The sequence below is a fragment of the Panthera pardus genome, unplaced genomic scaffold (assembly GCF_024362965.1).
Source record: "Panthera pardus isolate Hobbes unplaced genomic scaffold, ASM2436296v1 HiC_scaffold_7, whole genome shotgun sequence".
In the NCBI taxonomy this organism is placed as follows: Eukaryota; Metazoa; Chordata; class Mammalia; order Carnivora; family Felidae; genus Panthera; species Panthera pardus.
Genome location: NW_026527002.1, coordinates 50,411,233 through 50,436,018, shown reverse-complemented (window position 1 = coordinate 50,436,018; position 24,786 = coordinate 50,411,233). Strand labels below are relative to the sequence as shown.

At 37.4% G+C, this 24,786-nt stretch overlaps 1 protein-coding gene and 1 non-coding gene across 3 annotated transcripts in view; both read right to left on the bottom strand.

Moving 5' to 3' along the window:
* ZFPM2 (zinc finger protein, FOG family member 2) overlaps positions 1–24,786 on the bottom strand; it is a 468,869-nt gene that overhangs the window by 170,283 nt on the left and 273,800 nt on the right. The window lies entirely within an intron of this gene.
* On the bottom strand, positions 7,297–7,381 carry TRNAR-UCG (transfer RNA arginine (anticodon UCG)). The gene has a single exon. It is a non-coding gene; the product is annotated as a tRNA-Arg (tRNA).

The following is a 24,786-nucleotide window of genomic DNA, read 5'->3' as shown; positions in this document are numbered from 1 at the left end:
AAAATTGGCCTCCATTGACTTTAGTTTGGGAAATATAACAAAATCTCATTAGGGAATCTCAAGCCAATGCCATGAGATGGAGTTCGATGTGGATAAAAATGCTCTCAGCGTGTTGATTCCTTAACTGGGCAATAGGTGAAAAGGGCTGAAGCTTAGTTGACAAAATTAATAGCTGTTTCTATTCTCTCCAGCTATAAAAACATATTTGAGAGTAGGCATAGAAAATTTTCCAAATCACTGTAGACATTAGATTTAGAACCAGAAAAAAAGCCAATCTCCCCCAACTGAATTATTGCCTACATCTAAATGAAAAAGAAAAATGGTACTGTATGTGATTTGACCTTGTACTTACTACACAGTAAAAGTTTCAGTTAATATATCCAAGCGGTTCTGCACACTGGAATTACATTTAAACACAATCTGACAGTCACGAAAACATTGTATCACTCTCCCTGTAACTGTATGATGTCTCTAGTGACAGTGAGCTTGAATTTAAAAATTCCCTTCACAAACAATCTATCCTATGGGAGCATAAAAACTTAAAATCTTGGAGTACCCAGAGTGGGGAGAAATGTCAAGTAATAACGTAAGGCCCTACACAATTATGTTTTCAGTAGTTCTGTGCGTGACACACAGTCTCAACATCACTGATTTGACTGGAACTATAAAACTTTTAGTATGGGGGTGCCTGGATGGCTCCATTGGTGGAGCATGTAACTCTTGATCACAGGATTGTGAGTTTGAGCCCCACGTTGGGTGGAGATTTACTTAAAAAATTAAAATATTTAAAAACTAGACTTTTAGAATGAAGACTTCCAGGGGCGCCTGGGTGGCTCAGTCGGTTGAGCATCCGACTTCGGCTCAGGTCACAATCTCGCGGTTTGTGAGTTGGAGCCCCGCGTTGGGCTCTGTGCTGACAGCTCGGAGCCTGGGGCCTGCTTCAGATTCTGTGTCCCCTGTCTCTCTGCCCCACCCCTGCTTGTGCTCTGTCTTTAGAGAGACATTGTTTCAAAATGAGAGACATTCTTTCAAAAATGAATAAACATAAAAAAAAAAAAATTTAGAATGAAGATTTGCACCTACCAAACCTGTGGCTTTTAGTAAAATCCTTTAAAAAGTTATACAGGGTTTGAGCTTGATCCTGCTGAGGCCAATACTTTTTTTTTTCTTTAAAAAACAGAGTATCACTTTAGACTACATAAACGGAATAACTCTATTCCATGTGGTCTTGTAGGGTCAACATTATCTGTGTGATGATATAAAAACAGGTTCTCAGCAATAACACCTAGATATTCTCCATGACTAACTAATGCCAGACATCATTCAGACATGACTAGGCTTTTCATGTGTTTCCATGCAAATCATGTGCTTCCGTTTAAAAAATAATAAAATGGCCACTGAACTACACTGGGATATCCCTTGAGTAAGAATTGCCACCTTCCTTTTGTTTATTGTGTCTAAAAATGAGAGAGAGAGAAAGAGAGACACAAACAGATTTAAGGAAGTAACCAGGACCACCTGGCTGGTTCAGAAAAGCATGCAACTCTTGATCTTGGGGTCATAAGCTCGAGCCCCACATTGGATACAGAGATTAGTTAAGTGAATAAATACATAAATAAAAACTTGAAACAAATGAAGAAGTAACTTTAGGAGCTTTCAAACTCATACCAAGTATTTTACCTACAGTAATTGTTTAGGAAACAACAAAACTCAACTTAGTAAAAGATAATCAAATTTCCCTTGCTTGAAAAAGACTGATGTGCTAGACACATTTTCTTTCTTTTTTTTTTTAATGAGACTTCAGTTCTTTAATTTTTTTTTATAAATTTTTTTTAACGTTTATTTATTTTTGAGACAGAGAGAGACAGAGCATGAACGAGGGAGGGGCAGAGAGAGAGGGAGACACAGAATCGGAAGCAGGCTCCAGGCTCTGAGCCATCAGCCCAGAGCCCGACGCAGGGCTCGAACTCACGGACCGCAAGATCGTGACCTGAGCCGAAGTCGGAGGCTCAACCGACTGAGCCACCCAGGCGCCCCCGCTAGACACATTTTCAAACTCAAGTTCAAATAAATTAAGAATAGTCTTAAATTAGAAAATACATAAAAAGTCTAAACTGGAAAGGCATCCATGATGTGCCCTACCAAGGACCACTACACTATACCATTAGGCACAGAATAGATTTATGAATGGAAATATTAGGAAGGTGTCATTAGAATAGCATTTCTCTTGAGCACAGTTCCACAAAATATCCTTTAAGGACAGCATGAGAGTGAAATTCCAGAGAAGTCTGCTAACAAACGTCTTTAAGATCACTGTGGTATGTGGGATCTCGAACACGATAAGAGACTTTTCAAAAACAAAATGAGTGTGAAATAAAATGATAGAATTCTTGGCTACTATATCCATCCATACTCCTTATGTCAAAGACAGTTTTATCTCTAAGAACCAAAAATTTAAATAATCATTATCTCTGAGGTATATTTGCTTTTAGTTCTCAAAATTGTGGAAACCCATTATGACAACATGAGTCACTGCTTAAAGATAGAAATTTCAGTATGAGAAATAATGATCTTTTAAGAAAGTGAACACAGTTCCATATATCCAGGTCATTAAAATAATCTCTTTACTTCCAGAAAAAAAGATTATTTCATGATAGAAAAATAATTGAAAATTACTGTTTAAGAATACACACATGAAAGATACAGATTTTTCATTTTTCAAATGGGAAGAATCTCTAAATGAATAACAAACAACTAAATTATCCAGATATTTATTATACTTTCATTTTCAAAAAAAAGAATAGATTCATTTCTCTTTCCCTTTTGCCAATTCACTCCCACAGTCTCATCTGTTCTCCACATATATTTGGCTCCGAAGAGGAACTACTCCCTCCAAGCTGGCAACCATTAACTTCAACCTTTTATTTTATACAGTTCTGAAAGTCACAGAGTGTTTAAGGAGTGTTGTTTTGCTCCTGGCAGAATTTCTGGGCTTGCACCTAGTGCAATGTGCAAAAGAGTGTCAGCACCGAAGCCTTGGGAAGGAAAAAGTAAACTGCTCTGAGTATCCCCCCTGACGTAAACCTGTGGAGGGGAGCAGGGACCGGAAAGCCGTGATCCCAGCTGTGTGACCTGGGATCAATCATTTAACCTCTCATATGTCGCATCTTTCTGCTTTGTAAGATGATCTCATATGTCCTTCCAGCTTGACAATAACATCGTAAGACTTTCTACTATAGAATTTTTGTCAAGTCTAAACTCAAATCTTGAGTGTGAAGATATTTATGAAAATTTAATACACTGGGCTTATACTGACTTAAGGAAACACTACTATTTTTTAATTGCTGATGCAGTAAATAAAGCCGCCTACTGTACTTTACCTTGGAATATTAATACCAAGGAAAACGGTGAGGTCAGTGGTGTGGTCAAAATAAAATGTTAGTATGAAGAATTATATGGAGGGTGCTGCAGATGCGCGCGCGCGCACACACACACACACACACACACACACACACACACACACACACTCAACTATCGATGACCTATTTACACATAAAAAAATAGTGGTCAATTCTATTCAGCAGTCTCTTTTTGCGATTTACCCCAAAGGCATTCTGTGGAAGAAAGAAAAAGCTATATCCTGCACAAAGTCATCCTCAGATACTGAGATATGTCTGTCCCTCATGAATTAATCCACTGCACTATGTAATGAATCTTTCGGACACCTTTTAGACTGTCTCCTTATTACCATTTTAGCCAATCTTAATATCAGCTTTTCCCTTCCACAGAAAAAGGGCAATCCTGGTATTAACAATAGAGTAAATTTTAAAACCAAATGCAGACGGTTTTTTCCTTATATATACATGCTTTGTTTTCATGATTTGTACCTGTATTTTCCTCTATAGCCATAAAGTAGTAAGAACTCACCTATATCTTGAACTTAAAATATACCTGCGATTTGAAACTGATGTTAAGAGTCTAACATCAACTGGAAGAATAGGAATGAGAAAGGTGTCTCCAAAGAGAAAAAAGCCAAATGATGGCATTGTTAAACCATATAGTACATGCTGGGATGTATAGGTGCTGGGATGTATATAGCACCTTTGGGGAAAGCAGATTTTTATGAGACAAATTATTTAAAGTTGGGTGCAAAAGCTTAAGAGCTTGGCAGTATGGTTGGCAGAAGTGTGAAGGTGCTATAGAGGAATGGAACAAAGCTTATCTAATCTGTGAGACATTTTAATAACAAGAATATTGCAAACACTTAAATTAAGTATGTAAAGTAAGACTCTGACCATGAGAGTAGTTTTCAATATTTTTCTCCAAATCAACAGATGCAGAAGGACTATACTAATTCTGTACTTCCAGAGAATAAAAGCCAAGTGCCCAACTCAATGAGAGTAGCCTTCCCTTCCAGAAGTACACTGCTTTGTTTCCCATGGAGAAAAATAAGGAGAAGAAGATGCCAACCAATGAAACTGATTCACCTCTACAAGCTCCCAATCCAGGGGACCTTTGTGCAACATACCTGTGAATCTGGGGCAACGAAAGGAACATGCTATGAAAGCAGAACCAAATGAGATAAGCCTTTATAAATACTGTCCCTGGACAAATTTCTCCAGCCATATTCTTTACAAAGGCGTAGACATATGAATAAAAGCATCAACATGTGTATTAGAAAGAATACTTAATGTTAACATGACAAACTAACACATCTGTAAAAACTTAATGGTTGAGTGCAAATACCAGGGGTTAAATTCTGCATTTAGTTGTGAGTACACGATATTAAAGGTTGGACCAACATTGTCCAGATGTGGGTTTTGCCACATAAAAGATGTATTGTTACAAATAAAATTACTCTAATTAGTAGTGAACGATAACCATTATTTTTGTTTGTTTCAGGTTTTATTTAAATTCTAGTTAGTTAACATATAGTGTAATATTGGTTTCAGGAGTAGACTTCAGTGATGAATCACTGAACACACAACACCCAGTACTCAATACAACAAGTGCCCTCCTTAACACCCATCACCCATTTAGCCCATCCCTCATCTACCTCTCCTTCAGCAACCGTCAGTTTCTCCTCTACAGTTAGGAGTCTCTGATGGTTTGCCTCCCTCTCTCCCTTTTTTTTCTGCCTTCTCCTGTGTTCATCTGTTTTGTTTCTTAAATTCCACATGAGTGAAATCATATGGTATTTGTCTTTCTCTGACCGACTTATTTCACTTAGCATAATACACTCCAGTGTATCCACTTTGTTGCGAATGGCAAGAAGTCATTCTTTTTGATGGCTGAGTAATATTCCACACACATATACATATGTGTATACGTATACATATATGTATACGTATACATATATGTATACGTATACATATACATATATATACATATGTGAGTGTGATGTGTATCATAACCCACATCTTCTTTATCCTTTCATAAGTTGATGGACATTTGGGCTCTTTCTACAGTTTGGCTATTTTTGGATTTCTTTATGCCATTTCTATTTTAAAAGACTTATTTAGGTTATTCTGCTCTTAAAATAATCACTTTATACTTTACTAGAAATTGGGTATATTCATTATTCATTCGATAAATATTTATTAAATATCTACTATAGATAAAAACTCTTAGGAACAGAATGATGAAAGCTACACTTCCTCTAGATGCTCACAGTATATTGATAATAAAAATACCGAAGTGACATACAGATAGGTTATTTAAAGCAATATTTATAATCCATCTCATGATATTTCAAGTATATGACTAATACATTTGGAAATATCAATGTATATTTGATGGTCCATGACCAAATGACAGTGTAGTAATAGATGAGAAGTGTCTAATCCACTCATTTTAAAGAATCTTCATGAAAATTTAAGATCACACCTTATTTTACTTTTTATTTTAGAGGGAGAGAGCATGAGTGTGGGGGTGGGGGAGCGGCAGAAGGAGAGAGAGAATCTTAAGCAGGCTCCATGCTCAGTGTGGTGCCTAACACAGGGTTTGATCCTGAGACCCTGGGATCATGACCTGAGCCAAAATCAAGACTCGGACGCTCAACTGAGCCACCCAGGAGCTCCCCGGATTACACTTTAAAATTTTTTTTAACGTTTATTTATTTTTGAGACAGGGAGAGACAGCATGAATGGGGGAGGGTCAGAGAGAGAGGGAGACACAGAATCTGAAACAGGCTCCAGGCTCCGAGCTGTCAGCACAGAGCCCACGTGGGGCTCGAACTCACGGACCGCGAGATCATGACCTGAGCCGAAGTCGGACGCTCAACCGACTGAGCCACCCAGGCGCCCCTACACTTTAATTTTAAAGTTAAAAATACTGAGGCTTTCTCCAGTATATGCTGAAAATCTATAAAATATAGCTTATATTTTAATAATTCTATCTAAAACCCAATTATAAAATCTTTTATTACATTTATCGCTTGATTTAAGCCATGCACTTCTACTTCTACCAACAGTTTACTATATACTCATTTAATTATTATTACTACGAAATAAAGTATATCAAAAATATATTTAAAATATTTCAAAAACTGAAATGTTTTGCAAAATGTAGTCAAGATAAATTATGTATAGACTATTTTAAGCATATACTAATTACCACACTTACTATGCTTTATTAATAGTCAAATTTTAAAAGTTGCCCTTGGGTGCCAAGCTGAGTTTGCACCACATCTCCATCCAGTAGCTGTATGACCTAGGGCAAGTTACTTAACTACTGTTTCTTCATCTCTAAAATAAGTATAAGACAAGCAAGTATTTATGTCATAGGATTGTTCTGAGGATTCAATGAGTTAATGTATATAATGAGCTTAAAGCGATACCAGGTATGTTACTGTATGTGAGCGTGTGGCTTATGTTTCCAACACTCCTAAAGAAATTTGTTTCCAGGGTGCCTGGCTAGCTTAGTCGGTAGAGCGTGCAACTCCTGATCTTGGGGTTGTAAGTTCAAGCCCCATGTTGGGTGTAGAGATTACTTAAAAATAAAACCTTTATAAAATTACTACTAATAAAAAAAATGTTTCCATGAAAATGCAAAATTCTCAGTAAAACAAGAACTTTGGCTGGGTGGAAAAGTGATGCATTTCTCTAATATATGATTTATATCGTTTCATTAAGCATTAACTATGCTAAAATTCTAGATGCTGAATTACTTTTTAATTTTTTTTTACATTTATTCATTTTTGAGAGACAGAGGGAGACAGTGCACAAGCGGGGGAGGGTCAGAGAGAGGGAGACACAGAATCCGAAGCAGGCTCCAGGCTCCGAGCTGTCAGCGCAGAGCCTGACGCGGGGCTCGAACCCACGAACCGTGAGATCATGACCTGAGCCGAAGTCAGACGCTCAACCGACTGAGCCACCCAGGCACCCTTAGATGCTGAATTACTTTTTGAATTAATTTTTACAATTCCATTGTTATGTCCATTTTATATAGGTAAAAACCGAGACTCTAAAATATACAACAACTTGTTCAAATTCACATTGCTGGAAACTGCCTTAACCATGAACTGTTTTCTATTTTTTCTCTTAGTAAATCTGTAAGAAACTAAATTCTTTCCATGGTGTCAAAACAATAAGAATCTTCTTAGGAATTGTGTTAACTATCAATTCTTCATGTCCATAAAAACTAGCTTAAATGATCTTCCATGAGTCAGTGGTTAGCAGTTTCTGTTTTACATTATGCATGATTCCTAGCTGCACTTTGTATAAGCTAATCGCATGGTGCTTCGTTAATAACCTTTAGGTTTTTTGAGCTGCGAAATTTATAGGTTTATAGTGAATTATTTCTCACATTTGCACAGTTTTGGGTCTTGAAAGTCTAGTTGAGATACTAACTACCAATACCAGGCATCAAGTGGGTGTATGAGTGGAACAGAACCGAACATAGTCCAGTTAGTGATATTAAAAATATGGAAAAATAGGCAATACTTTTAATATTTTTATTTTTATGACTGCAGGTATTTTTATAGCTATAGAAATGTTTACAGGTAAACCAACAATGACTAAAAAGTAGCCTATAAAGGTTATTTTCAATCATAAGCAGAATTCATGATGAGATCCAAGGTGTCTTTAGGCTAAAATTCACTCAACTCAGTACTGATTATACAAGAACAAATGAATAATGAATTCTCTTGGTGCCCACTGGTCAACAGAGTAGAGCCTCATCATAGTACTTCACAGTGAGGTACTGACGTATACTCTGGGCAGCAAGGCAGTCCAGCCAGCCTTTGTGTCTGGTTGGTCAATTCCACTCTTCAGAACCTCTGCGTGTATCTACTTAAGGAACCTAGCTGCACTGTATAGTCTTGGTGCCCTGATGGGGGTGGGGGAAAGTTTCTGCTAAAAGAAATATCTCAGTCTGAGTGCAGTTAGTGTGTCTCCAGCTTAAACTGGATTGCTCACAGGTAGACTGAAAAAACAAAACACAGAACAGTTTCACCTGCCAATGGAAGTTCAAGGTCAAATTGGGAAATCAAAAAGGAGCCTTCAGTAAAAACCATTGCGGAGAAATAGGGAAGAGGTGGAAACAAGGTAGTTCTTTTGATTCAATAGGTCTGAAACCAAAGAGTTCAGTTGTGATTCAAATATTATTTATGACACACAGTATTTTTCTTCAGTGTGAGAAGCACAATGAGGAAAAGCAGCAGAAACCTCAGTTCACATACTACAGACTTAACAGACAGGCAATTAACACAGTGGCTAAAAGCATGAGTTCTAGAGTCAGATTGCTCAAGTTGAAATCCAACCTTTGCTACTCATCTGTGGTGTGACCTTAGTAAACTCTACTTCTCTGTGCATCAGTTTCCCCATCTGTTACATGAGAATAATAATACCTCCTGGGGCTGATGTGATGTAAGATAAATGAATACTTATAAATCGCTGACATTGATACCTGACAAATAGTAAGTGTGGATTTATAATTATTATGTACATTGATTTGGGGAAATGGAGAAAAATTTAAGAAATAGTTAAATGTCTATGAGAAGTCTTATGCCTATTTAATTTATTCTATCCAGACATCAACACAATGATCAACATAGCATGCTCTAAATATGTAAGAGAGTTTACTATTTTGACTAATCTTACTGCTTTTAAATTACTCAACAAATTGGCTAGTGGGGAGAAAACTGAACTACTAGTAGCACAAATAAAAGATTTTAACGGCAACTTAAGGTTAATTGAATAAAATCTCACCTTCTATGATAAAAAGCCCTACATACTAGTTATAAAATAATATATTCTGTTGAAATTACTCCAGATTTTCCTACCTATTGTTTTTACTAGTACCTACAAGGTCTAAAAATGTGCTTCTAGGGCATCTGGGAAATAACTTGAAAAGGATCTAGACACTGAGTTCCTAATTACGCCACTCCCCTATCTTGAGTCTAAATTGGGAATCCCTGAGCTAGTTCAAAATTTTTAAATAATGCAAATTTTTCTCATACCATGTGCTGGAACAAAGCCTTAATGTAACTACCATAATTTAAAGTTGTTATTTCAAATTTTAAATATGTTGTCTCATTTGTCAAAGACAACCAAACCATACCCAAAGCAAAATCCTTCATAATTACAAAGTCTATGACCTTTTCTTTTGTAATTTCTATTTCATGCTAGTATGTTAGCTAGATACATTTTCAAAAATGATCTATGAATTCATTAAATTTAGGTTTAAGCTTTACCTCTAAGTGGTTGGATTACCTTGGTCAAAATATATTACTACCCTGAGCCAGTTTCTTCATTAATAAAAGAAAAGACCAGGACTTCGGGATTCAGGGCACCTTTTGGTTCTAGAACTTCATGTACACTAAATGGAAGAAACTTGTGAACAGACTTGTCTAGTGTTACTCAGCCTTTTAAAATCTATGCTCTCCTTTCTTTATGTCAAAAACAAATTCATGGTGTCCTTTGATATTTAGAAAATTAAATAATCACAGTGGCTATAAATACATTAATGAAATGACACAATGGTGCCCCGCCTCTAGAAGCAGACAGAAGCCCTTCAACAAATACACATACATCCATGCATACTCTTTAATGGGGCTCCTCTCTTTACATTTGAGAATCACAAAACAATGTCACTAATTCACAGTAAGGTACATTTTCCCTAATTCAACTCTCTAAGAAAGGAAAGGTTAAACTACAAACTCAGAGTTTGTTCTGCCTTCTGACTTATGCAGAGCAAAATAACTTATTTATGGCTCTGTCTTCCATATCTTTTGAAACTGTGCACCCCCCAGGTAAGGCACGAGCTTGATCATATATTTCCATGTTGTGCTACTAGACTAACCCAAATTTCAGTTTCAAATGACCAAGACTCTAGTATTTTTTTTTAATGTTACTATCCTTTACAGTGTTGTAGAAAGCATCCTTCCTACCATATGCATAAAGTGAATACGTCGCAATCATTGTTGATAAGGGCACATCACGCAAGATACACAGACAAACTTCCTCTTTGGCCAAAATCACACTACTCTAGAACATACGGAAGAAAGGTTAGCAGTTTTGCACTAGACCAGTTTAAGTTTCACTAAAGTAAACTCAGTGAAAATCCAGTTGATAGTAAAGTCTCAAGCATGAGAAATGGCCCTATGTCTGTTTTTATTACATAAAATTCTAAATGTGGATTAAAAATAAAATGGATAATTTTAGAAATCCCTCTCATTTAAGTGTTGTGGATAGACTACACATCTGCGAGAAAACCAAATTATCTTGTAGTTTTCCTGTCTTGAAAGCAGAGATTTGGAGAGAAAAAGAAAGGGCAGGGAGTGAAACTAATGATAAAACGAAGGGTCCAGCCGTGGGACTGGAGCACATAGAGTCCGCGTTCCAATAAGACTCAACAAACAGCTCTGATCAGAATCTAAGTGATGGGAAACAGCCTGTAGCTTCGAGATTAGCTGCTTCACACTATTTCTGAGTTAAGCCAGCACAAGTAACATCATGAATGCATAATTATAATTATGCATTAGAGTATGCATAATGATCTTAAAATCGGTAAACAAAGAAAAGGCATCAGAATTGCTCAACTATTTTGGGTATACTATTACAGAAGACAAAATATGACTAAGATTTTAAGGAGGGGTGGCTCTTAGTGAAAGTTTTTCACATGAAATTTACAAACTTGAGAAAATAACGAATGAACCAGCATTGCTTTAAAAACCCCTTTTAGGAAATCCCACATGAACAAGTTAAAATCAAAGAAATGCAAGAGTATTTCAAAACACATGAAGCAAGCCCTTAGGAATGCTCATATTTAAAGAATCCAGGCTAAGAAACAGAAATAATAATAAGGTAACATCTTGGACTTCTGATATCATTTAATAAAATAATGCATGTTCCTGAAATTGTTTGGAAAAATATAATGATCTGTGATTGGCTGATAAAAAACAAGTAAAATAACTAAAAGTTGTGTTGGAGATAATTTATGACATGTGGGGAATTTGGGGTTTTGGGGGGGCAAACTATTAGATTCCAAAAGTCTAACCATAAGAGGGTCTAACCTGAACATGTCCAGTTGTAATGCAAAATCATTTGCTTTGAGTTTTCCAAAATGAAGATGTAATTCCAGTTGAGGGGTACTATCTCCTCAACCTTGAAAGGCAGTTACATCATATACTAGCCTTCTGTTTTTTGGGCAAGATGATTTGATATTCTGGAACCCTAATCTTTTCTCACGGTACTATTTTTACTGCTCTCCTCTGGAAGTTAGCCAAGTTCTCCACATTCCTCTTAACAGAGCCTTAAACTGAATACCCACATCTTAACAAGAGTGTGGATAAGCCTAGAAATTGATGGATTCAATGGGGACCTCGTCTATACTCAGGGTCAGAAGCTCAGGATGCCTCGGGAACATTTATTCTTCATCAATGAGACAAAACAGATGTCCACCAAAGCTACCTGGAGCTCCTTTCATCTTTTAGTTTTCTTGCCCTCTTTCCCATCAAAATTCAGAGAACCCCTTCAACATTCTTTTACAAAGTCGTTTTTTCACTCGTTTTTCTTGGCATCATATTTATTGTTTTCTTCAAAGTACTTATATCCTTAACAAAAATTCATTAGCTTTCGACCAATGTTTTGATACTTCAATAATAATGATCGATGCTCTCTATAATCATCTTCTCCAGTGTTCTTTTGTTTCTCCATTCCTCCCTTACTCTCCCTTTCCCTTTCTACTCCTTGCCTATCCACTCCCCCCTTTCTCTCTCCCTTTCCACCAAAACTGTGGAGTAGGGAAACATCATTACTGACCTCAGCCATCATTTGCCTGGCTGATGACTGAAAAACCGGTTGGAAATCTCAAATTAATTATGCCATTTAATTTGCATAATTTTGGTCTGCACATTAATTTTAAGTATATACAGTAGTCCACCCCTTATCCTTAAGGAATACATTCCAAGATCCCCAGTAGATGCCTGAAACTGAACCCTATGTGTTTTTTCCTATATATACACACACTGAAAATAAAGTTGAATTTATAAATCAGGCACATTAAGAGATCAATAACTAGCTATAAAATAGAACAATTATAAACAATATATTGTAATAAAAGTAGGCTTTCTCTCAAAATATCTTATTGTATTGTAGTCACCCTTCTTGCAATGATGTGAGGTCACAGAAGGCCCATATGATGAGATGATATGCGGGGAATGACCCAGGCATGGTGACATAGTGTTAGGCTACTACTGACCCTGTGACATTATGTCAGAAGTTGTTTCACCGGCTTGCGACCCTCAGTTAACTGTGGGTAACAAAACCACAGAAAGCAAAACCGAAGATATGGGGAACTAGTGCATATAGTTTTGATGACTGAAATAAATTTAACGCTGTATCAGTCGAACCAACAATCAACAAGATAGGTACTGATTACCTACCATGCATGATGGCAGCCGTGAACATAGTGAAGGTCATAAAAGAGCAGTTATTTTGAAAATGTCTGCAAGTTTTTAAATTTTGTACTGTGGAGAGGAAAAGGTTCACGAATCTAGTGGAGGGGGGTAGGTATTAAAACTTCCCAAGGCAATCAGTGGCTTGACTGAAGAATTAAGAGAAGAGTAATAATTGTGAAAGTGGCTTGGTTTTGCAATGTTGATGGAGGGCAATTCTGTCAGATAAGTGGTTGATAGTATAAGCTTCACCCATGAATTTAGAAGAAGGCAAAGAAAATAACCCTCTTTAAACTTTCCACTATTTCCCCAGGAATGAAAATTACCTTCTTTATTTCAGCTTTTTGGAACATCTGTCTTTTTGACTATACCCTGGTTCACATGCTAAAAAGTTACAGACACGCAGACAATTTAAATATATAGTGACCCTGTAGAGACAGAGAGCACAGGAGACAGGAAAGTTCACAGACTTTCCAATAAAGAGCCAAGTCTCGATATATTATTAGACATTTGAAAAATTCTTCCATACTCTAACCAAATATTTATAGCTTGTTTTTCTGTCAACGATCTTGTTTTATTTTTCAGCGTTGTTGGAATGACATTATTATGTTGGAAATGTTAGATGACCGTGCTGAAGACATTCTTTATTCAAACCAGGGAAAAATTAGTGTGAAATGATTAAATACAAGAAGTCCTAGTTATAAATGGACTCTAAAAGTTCATTGGTAAAAGGCACCATTTGGAACTCAAAATACATTTTTCACCTTCACCAGTGTTTCTCAACCCAGAAGCTGCAGCCCCTTTGGGGTCTTCAATATTTATGGGCATTTTTTTTCCAATTTGATGTCTTCATTTTGATCTGAACACAAGAAACAAGAAAACAAATATACTTTTACCTTGCAGGATGGCAAATCATGTCTTTTGTAGTAAAGATTTATGTATGAAATACCGTAAATAGAATATCTTAATTTCCTTAACTTAGAGTTTTTCAAATGACAGTCTGCAAATCTCTAGAAACCTTGAACCTATTGAATTGTTTTTTCTTCAAAAAGAATCTATATCTTCCTCGAACTGAGCAAAGAACTGGCATAGAACCAACACTGCAAATTACGGTAAAGTTTCAAGGTTAGATTACAAGAAGGTTATTTAGCTCTTAATCTAGCTACACATTAGGTATAAATTCCTGTGTCCAGGAATAAGGGTCATTTGTTAGAGGAAGGACAGAAAGGGAGGCAGGATATTTCCTTATCTTTCTCTGGCCCCGGGAAAAATTTTAGTATGATTGGTCTTCTTCTGCCTTCTTCCTTTGCTGTTCCTGCCTCCCAGCTTCCAAAAGCATTCTCCCCTCATCCTTGGAGTTTCTTCAGCCATATCAACCCCTCAAACACAGGTCTTCATTTGAGGCATAGGTGTCCTACCTCACAAATTCCTCCACGCTCCAAAATGATTGTTTGTGTATCCACCACCATGAAATAAACAAACACACGTACTTCCATCAAGCTGGCGAAGCAGCTTTTGCAAGAAAGGCACTGACCAAACCAACGGATGCTATGGTATGAATGATCACTACGGCACTGACAGACCTGTAATCAGTAAGCGATCCCCGCTTTACAAAACTTTCTTCCTCCTTCCTCCAAATCTGAGCAGAGTCTTTAAATCTTCCAACTTCTTGTTTGTTTGTTCGCTTTGTTTTGAAATCTCTCCAGTGTCTCTCTTGGCTAAATATTTGACACTTGCAGAATGGCAAAGGTGGAACTCTGGGCATTTTTAAGTTAATATAATAAGCAAAAGCAAGTCAGAAGCTGTCTGTAAATAATGTATAAATTCAGTGGCTACGGTTGCCTGACATACTGACTTTTGAGATGTTGTGAGTAGGCTCACCGGTTACCAAGTTACTACCACGGAACGGGAATGAACTGTGCTCCCAAGCATTGTGTTCTTCTTGTTTCAGAGAGTAATTTCTGAAACCGCTGAACTCTGGGAGCGCTGTGTGTATCATGGCCTCACTACATAGCACTTGTCACTAATTGGCAGAAGCTGCTCCAGACAGACCTGGTCTTGGCAAACAGACTGAATGCTATTCTCTGCCCTTAGGAAATCTGTCTCTCCAGGTGAGGTTTGAGGCCATGAGAACAGCACTGTGTCCAGTTTGTTTTCCTGCTGTTTGGCCATTGGATAAATTAAGCACCTTAAATTTTAGTGTCACTGGTCCACTCTTCCAGACATTCTCAAAATAAGCACTTTTCCAGCATGTTACATATATTTGTGTTTTCAATTCCTGATTGAAGGGCCACGTAGCACTTAATACAAACAAATGGCATCTCTGAGGGCTTAATGCAAACTGGGCATGAAAGATGAGGTTGATGTCCAATTTCTCAGAGCACTGTTAGCCAGTGTTATTTGTTGGATTCAGATTTGCTCTTATAAATGGGGAACCCAGACTCATTTTCACTAAAAGTTTAAGCAAAAGATCAGACCGTCATTATTTTAACTTTTCAAGAAAACCTGTCGCCACTAGAGTTCTAATTTCAGTAAATTTCCAGAACCCTAGACCATCAGTGACATCATTTTTAATGTTTTGGTCTTCTTTACAATATTATAAGAATGAATCTTTTTCTGTTTTTAATCACAAGCCTTATCCAGCAATCAAGGCAGGTATATAATAAGCTAAGCTACTCTGTAAATCTAAACATTCCCTACAAATGGAAAAGATACAGCCTGGGCTCCCTGATTGTTACTAAGGCGACTATCTAAAATGAAAATCTGATTAACCCTTTTGCTGCCTGGAACTACCCACGTACCACGTTAGCTGACTTCCCTGCACTTATCTCTTCTTTTTCCCCCTCCAGAAATTCATAATTGCATCGCTCCACAGTAGTTATGCTCTGGTTATCCTATCTGAGAGGACGGTGATGGGTGGTAGTCCCATCTGGACAGCTGAGTGGGGTGGCCGCCTCATCATGAGGAAACAGACATTGAATAAGAGGGCACGTGATTTCCTGCGTATTTAAGGCATCAGTTTGATGAAATCCTTGACAACATCAAAGGATTCCCATTCAATAAATAGCAGACTACTACTGTATTTTCCTTTCACTCGGGAAATAATGTGACAGCAAAAGCTGTATGTTTCACAAACATATTTTTCCTCAACTATTTTTGAATGACATTAGCAACTGTTAGCATTTGCTAGGAAGAATAATATTTCAAAGCATTATACAGAATTTTAGCCAAGAACAAATATCTGTCAGGCAGTCTCTATTCTCTTGGTACAACAAAAAAAGGGGAGTTCAACAGCAAGGGGGAGGGGAGTAAGAACACATAATTTTTTCCATGTAATTTGGACAACAGGAGGCTGTGCACTAGAAATTCACTAATAGATTTTGAACACTAAATCATGTAATCAAATTACATGAAAATGTCTGTACCGTCCAAAGTGTATTGTTGGCATTCATGGTTCTTTGTAAACACCCACTCTCCACTGCTTCCGTGTTGCTCCCCTTTCAAACCTTTCTGGAAGGATGTCTTGATAGTTTTCACCTCGGCTCTCTACTGGAGGCAAAATGGCCCATTTGTTATTCTCTACACATGGCTCGATTTATTCCTTCATCTTCCAGGTAGGCCATTCCCTCCATCCTGAATTCCCTGCCTGCTCCTCTCTACCAATTCATCCCTATCACTTCCTTCAGACCTTGTTCAGCTCTCACTGCCCTGAGGAAGCATTTCCCAATTAACCTCCCTCCCTCAGCTCAGCCTCCTCTGTCCCCTCAGAATATAATTGTACTATGCCATTTTGTACTTGTTGATACATTGCTTGTAATTGCTTTTTTTATTATTGTGTCCCTGTCATTACGTTTGCTTCTATTTCATTTGGTTACATTCTTTTCCATCACCTCTGCTCTCCTTCTTCAAACAGTCCTCTGATTTTTGGCATTTCGATAACACCAATATACTCCAGCTACAGTTCATCAATAACTACTCTATGACTGATTAAAAATAGTTAGTGCTCATAAATCACTTTGACTGTCTATAATTTTAGTTCTTCATATTGTATTTAGTAAAATAACAATGCCACTACTAGCAAATGGGTCTCGAACTGTACCTTTAGCTCCCAGCCAATCTTCACATCCCAGTCTTCGTTAAGCATATTTCCCTCTGGATATTTGCATTTTTTTCTTACTATCACATCACAACCAACACATTTAAAATAAAACTCAGCTTCAGGGGCGCTTGGGTGGCTCAGTTGGTTAGGTGTCCAACTTTGGCTTGGGTCATGATCTCCCAGTTCATGGGTTTGAGCCCCATGTCAGGCTCTGTGCTAACAGCTCAGAGCCTGGAGCCTGCTTCAGATTCTGTCTCATTCTCTCTCTGCCCCTCTCCCATTTGTGCTCTGTCTCTCTCAAAAATAAATAAACATCAAAAAATTCTTTTAAATAAGATAAAATTCAGCTTCTGTAAAAACTCAACTTCCCATTTATGTTGATCTATTTCTATCAAAGATACCAAGTTTAAAAACCTGTATATTTATCTAGCTTTTCTTACATACACACACACACACACACACACACACACACTCAACTTTACATATGATATTGTGTAGGAAGAACTAGAAAAGCTTTTGATACATTAACGAATTATTCTTTTGGTTGGGAGTTCACAGAAAGTACACAGTGCACCCTCCTTGTGTGGATTAATCCCTGAAGTCAACATGATCAACATGTAAAAGAACATGTGACATGCAACAGTAACCAATAAATTTGATTGTTAAGGATATCAAATTAACTACATATTTAAAAGATATCAACTACATGTAACTAAAAAGATGTTTAAAATCTACTTTAGATGTTGAGATTGAAAGCAGTAGGGCTCACTACCAATTCAGGCAGATAAAAGAGAGTGAACGTGGAGCCTTGCTTACTTGGCCAAGACTTTGAGGGGTAGAGCAGACTTTAGGGTACCAGTTACTTAATGGAAGGTGATCAGCTTAGTGAGATGATAAAGAAGGCTAACTATCTGGTGCCACAAATCAGTGGTTTTGGATAAAAGCATTTAACTCTTTGGAGTGAACAGTTTCCGTCTCCATGAATAGAATGAACTAATGGTTCTCAAAGGTCACGTCCTCCTGTAGCATTTGCTGAATCAAACGTAACTCATGAATTGGGATGTTAATGCACGAGAGACAAAGTGAGAGAAGCCGCTCTCCTGAGACACCAGGATCCTTCTGTGTCCCCTCCCTCTCTTCTCAGATCCTTCATTTGCATCAGATGGGCTTTAGTACATTTTCAAGTACCTTCTCACCTGGAGGCATCTGTATCTCATCAGTAAACCAAGTTTTAAGTTTAAAAGATAAAATCTGCATCAGAGAATTCCAGGTATCAATCAATGGGAGAAAGGGACAACCATATGAAAGAAACTGGTTTTGCCACTTTACCAGTTTTTTTTTTTGGGGGGGGGGGATTTATTTATTTGGATTAAAATTTACTTATTTATTTTTCTTTCAAATATTTATTTCAATTCTAGCATAATATTGTTTCAGGAGAATTCTGAGATTCATCATTTACATATAACACTGGGTGCTCTCATCACAAGTGCCCTCCTTGATACCCATCCCCCATCTAGCCCATCCCCCACCCATCTCCCCTGCAGCAACCCTCAGTTTGTTCTCTAGAGTTAGGAGTCTCTTATGGTTGCCTCCTCCTCTCTTTTTTTCCCTTCCCCTATGCTCATCCATTTCCTTTGTCTAAAACCACACAATTAGGGTGCTCCTACTTGTAAGTCAACCCTGTAAATCTATAGAAGGGACAGCTGAGAAAGAGAGAAGGTCAAGCAGTATGAAAAGATCTGAGGAACCTATGTGGAAATCTTAAAATTAAAGAGGGAAAAACCGTGTCAGCTTTATCAGAAAGTTCATATAGTGTTACAAAGAGGAGTGCCTTATTCAACCCAAGAACAGTATAACTGAGGATAATTAGCAGGGGGATACATATCAATTAAAGACAAGGCTTCCTTTCTTCTAATCACCAAACCCAAGCAAATAATCAAACAAACTGTGGGAAGAACTGTGAGCAGGCTATCGGAAATAGTGCTTCCTTTAATCGGAAACGTGATCCGCTAAGTCGTTTCTCAAAGCTTTGGTTTTATTATTTGGAAAATAAGGGTTGGAATAAGTTTCTTCAAGTTATCACATTCTGTAATTCCGTAATATTAAGCCAAAGTGGGAATGTTACCAAAGGATGATGTATAATTTTCCACAAGGGAGACAGAAAATACAGCCAGTAATAATTTGTTGTTAACTTAATGACAAGAATGGTCAGTGTTTCTTGAGTGCTTACTCTATGCCAGATTTTGTGCTTTGTACTCTTTTAAAATTTGGAAAATTTGTATTATGCCATATTAATATTATGACATATTAATATCTCCACTCACAAGATCAGTCAAAATGAGCACACAGAAAGGTAAAGTAAGTGGCCCAGAACCACAAGCTCCCTGGTGACAGAGTCCAGATTTAAGACCAGGCTTTTGACTCTAGCACCTGATCTCTCAATCGACATACGATACCAACTCAAATTAAAATATCTAAGATTCAAAAAATACATATACACAAGAAGAATGGGTAAAACATATAATCAGGCCTATGAAGTAGAAAATGAAATCAATATAATGAAACATTATATCTTCTTTGGGAGGCGGAGAGATAATATTTAAGAGCAGATGAGAAAAAGACAGATAAATACTTGCTTCATCTTGGTTTCCACACACACATGCACACATACCAACCATTTTTTTTTTGTTTATTTTTTGTTGTCTGTCTCTGGTTAATTTACTTAGAATATAAATAAGATGTGAGAGGGAAAAGAAGTCACCTAATGGGAAAAAGAACAAATGGGAGAGTACTTAGAAAAATTATTACTGTTTACAATCAAAGGGCCAAGTCACTTATACACAAGGTAATTTGAGAAGACATCAAAACTTGGTGTAGACCCCAACCGTCATGATTCAGAGATGCACAGAGGACCAAGAAAGAGCTCACATGCAGAACATAACCTTGAATCTGAAACTGTGCTGGACAGTCAAGAAAAATGCCTGAAGAATATTTAAATGACTTATACCGAATGGACTTATATATTTTTGAAGAGGTAGTGCATTAAAGACAAGTGTAGTGTTACACTGGACAAGTCTCAACAAATCAATATAATTTTGTCACCCCATTTTCTCCTATGAAAATGGGAAACCAACCAGGCTGATATGACAAATCTTTATTCTCGTTATATTAAACTACCATTTCACATGAAATACTCGAAAAGTCCTAAAAGATACTAACATACACGTTCTCCAAATCAACACAGAAATTAACTACAAGGGATTTTCAAAGAATAGTTACTTATGGCTCAACAGCAGCATTTAAGAATCTACAACTGCCAGTCCTCTGGGATTATTTATCAATTATATTAATGATAGGGATGAAAGAGTAGATCAGTTGCTAATTTAATTTGCTGAGAATATTAACTTGGACAAAATTACTATCTTCAGATATAAGTCATATTTATTAAATGTCCACTCAATTTCAAATATTACAGAAGGTAAACAGATGTATTATTTTCCCTTTGGAGGAAATATCTCTTGAGGTAAATTATTAATCACATTTTTGGTGATAAAACTGGGATTCAGAAATGTATTGACTCCTCTATGGTCAACAACTGAAAGAGTACTGAAGTCAGGATTTGAACCTGGGTCAGATTTTTTCACTATTTCAGCTGTCCTGCAATGGCATTAGTATCTGAAAAACCCAAATAGAGATTCTGAGAATTGTTAATGTTTGAAGCAAAATGACTATGCAAACTATAGCTTTACACAGGAGTCCTTTCAAAGTAATTTACTCAAGAATGAGAAAGGGAATGAAAATGAACATTTCTTGAACTCCCAAACACTACGCTAAAATCTTTTTAGGGGAGGTTGGCTGACTCAGTGGGAAGAGCAGGAGACTCTTGATCTCAGGGTCATGAGTTTGAGCCCCACATGGGGTGTAGAGATGACTTAAACTTTTAAGTTTAAACTTAAACTTGAGTTTAAGAGATGACTTAAACTTTTCAAAAAGTAAAACAAAAATCTTTTTAAGATGTTATTTTACTCATTCATACTTTCAACAAATATTTATTGGGTGTGTTCTAGGTGCTGCTGAAATTGTGAAATAGAGGAGATACCTGTCCTCCTAGAATTCACTCTCTTGATAGGGACATAAAAGAATAAACACATCAATAGTAAATAAATATAATTGTAGGCAGAACAAAGATAAAAAGAGACAATGATAGAGCTTTTCTTGTTTGTTTTGGTTTGTATTTTATTCTAGAGAAGGTCTTGCTACAGAGAGGGCATCTGAGTATTTCCCTGATTATGTGTCACTAAGTGTGCCGTGGGAAGATTCAGAGGTGAAATGTCCAAGGCAGAGGGAATAGCGAATGCAGAGACATCAATATGTTGGGATCCAGCATGTTCTGTAAAGGCAAGAAGGCCCACACAGCCATGGGGGAGTCAACAAGACAGACAGTGGAACAAGATGACCTAGGATAAAGCCAGATTACGTAGGGCTTTGCTAGCCATGCTAACGGGTTCAGATTTTACCTCACGTGTGCACGGTTTGGGGAATACCATGCTGTGATTTATATGTGAAAAGAGTATTCTGAGGGTTACCTGAAGAACAGTCTCTAGGGGACACGAATGGAAGGAAATCAGTTACGAGGCTGCTATGACACCTGGTGAGAGATGATGACGGCCCCAATCAGTATGCTCTCTGGGGAGGTGGCAGAAGGTGATCAGATTTTGAAAGTGACCTTCACTGGCTTGCTGAATATAAAGTCAGTATAGAAAAGAGAAGAATCAACGATAAATCCTAAGTTTGGGGTCTTAACAACTAGGTGAATAGTAGGGGCATTTATCAAAAGACTCAGAGAAGAGTGATTTTAGGGTTTATCGTTTGGAGTTCTGATCTATACATGTTTATTGTGATACAGAGATGTCAAGTAGGCAGTTAGAAATAGGAGTCTGGAACTCAGAGGAGAGAGGTTGGGGCTGAGATTTTAATTTGGCAATCATTAGTTTATTTCTGGCAGTTAAAGCTCTAGGGCAGGAGATCATCGAAAGAGTAGAACCTCAAGACTGAGCCCTGGTATTTGCCAGCATTTAGAGGTTAATATGTCAGCCAGGGAAACTGAGAAAGTACATCCTGTAAGGTGAAAAGAACAGAACACTCTGTCATGGAAATAAAGCTAGAAAACTATTTCATGCAGAGGGAGTAATAGGCTGGGCAAAACATGACTCACTGAAGCCTTTACAGCCAAGCAAGATAAGAATTGGAATTCCACGACCCACTTTTATTTTTTTAAACAGATGAGGAAACTGAAGTTGAGAAAGATCAATTAACTTTACGACTGTCACACTGCTAATGAATGATACAGCTAGGGTCCACACCAGCACAGTCTAATACAAAAGATCACGATTTCCATATTTTCAAAGAGTTTCTGGAGACTTAAATATAGAGATGAGAGCTATTACAGAACCATGCAACATGAAAATTTTAGTAAGACTAATCATGCACAAATGGTGCCACGCTCATCAATTAGAAAAAGAAAACACCTAACAATTAAGAGCCACGCTTTGGTGGGGAAAACATATATATTCATTCACAAAGATACTTGTCCTTAACCGCCGTTACTCTGTATTGCTAATTTGGTAGAACCATTTGTCACTGTACATTAATATCTTTGATACAAGTTTTTATTCTGTCCCCAGACTAAGTCAATTGGTATGTTATAAAGATTTATACAATCGTATATCATAATAACTCAGTGACAAAACATTTGCACATCCCTAGGTGATATCAGCAAGAATCCATGTAATTTTACATTGGTACACCATTGCTGTAAAATGCTCTATGCCAAGTCTTATTTTATGTGAGATAACCAAAGCTGAAGCACCTTTTGGTTTGGAATCCCTTTGCAGTTGCCTAACACCACAAAATTTGGGTCAGCAAAGAGCTACCACGTGGGGAGAGGATGCATACTACTCTACGATGCAAAAATCATGAAATGTATCACAGCAATTCTCTGTGTATCACAGTACATTTATAAGTCTATCAAAGTTTAGTTTGTCATTTAGACTAAACTAAAGCTTATTGAAAATAATTTATCAGTAAGCTGTCTAGAGTCCAGTCTCTCGACTGGGGAGGATATCACATAAAATGTGACTTGATTTTAAAGGTATTTTTCATCTGTGGACTTTATGCAACCAATGACAATGGTGATGAGAAAGCCATGAACACCTCTAAACTTCTGTGGTTCGAATGTGTCACTTCCCAAATAATTTTTTATCAAAATTTAGCCTAGAATATACTACGTAAAATGCTCAGTGCTAGTGCATACAAATGCCATGTCTGTGGCCAAAATTAGCAGAAGTCAAATATGTCACAAGCAGACAAATGCATAATAAATACAAATTCACTTATGTACAATGCACACATGTACATCATACACATGAGGTATTTTGTGTACTAATTCACTTTGAAAGTATGCAATAATGGGGCATCTGGGTGGCTCAGTCAGTGGGGCATGTGAATCTTGATTTCATGAGATCAAGCCCTGCATCAGGCTATGCACTGGGCATGAACCCTGCTTGAGATGCTCTATCTTTCTCTCCCTCTGCCCCTACCCCACTCATGTGCATGTTCTCTCTCTCTCTCTCTCTCTCTCTCTCTCTCTCTCTCTCTCAAGAAGAAGAAGAAGAAGAAGAAGAAGAAGAAGAAGAAGAAGAAAGAAAGACAGAAAGACAGACAGAAAGAAAAGCAAAAATGAAAATAAATAAAAATATGCAAAGGTAATAAAATCTTTATCAGACTATGGATCTGATGAATCTTAATTTTCGAATCTTGAAATTTACCTGGGCCAGGTTTAAGTTAACACAGGATTCTCCTCTAGAGTAGGTCAGGTAGGAAATATATGCTATAGCAACTAATATTATTAGGGTTTATTTACCCAAAGTTGAATATTTCTAGTAACCAAAGAGACAAACTCACCAATTTACAAGGAAGCACATCCCATATTTATACTGATCATAATCTACCCTCCTATAATTTGCTTCCACAGAATAAAATCAACATTTTTTCTGCATGAGAGGTGCTCAGATTGGGAAGGCAGTCTATATTGTCTCCAATTATAGTAGACACATGTGAAATTGCCCACAATCTCTACCTTTCTGAGAATTGCTTCTCCTTTACCTTCTAGTCCTGGTCCAGGGATGGGTACTTTTCTTGTCCTAGTACAGTAAGTCCCTTCTATGGTGTTTTCAGTGATAGAAATGGAAGAGTCAAAGGCATATATCACGTTGGTAGGTACAACCATGAGCTGTCAAGGACAGAGGTTTCTCCCCACTGAAGGAGTGGCTGGAAGTGAAAGAAAGGAAAGTGGAGCAGAGTAGGAGAAATCAGGAGCCATAACAAATGTTGAAGGTGTCCTGCTGGTTTTTGAGAATCGTTGGTACTAAAAAAATCTTGAAGCCCAGTGAATCCACCCCCTTGGTTTCCATAAGACATTCCACAGTTGTGATAATAAATTTTCTCTATTCTTTAAGTTGGTTCAACTGCCTTCTCATTGCTTCCAGCCAAGGGTCCTTACTACATTCTAATTTACTTCAACAATGCTCATATAAAAGAGAGCAGCCCAGGTCTAAAATCCAGGCACCATCATCAACAGTGTGACTTTCTACAAAGCCTCAGCATTCTCTGTGCCTACTTATCCCAACATTCTATTTCCTACGTAGAGGAAGCATAGTGGGGACAGAAGACAGGGCAAGAGAGCTACATCCGAACACAGGTTATGCCATCATCTGTACTTTCAGATGTC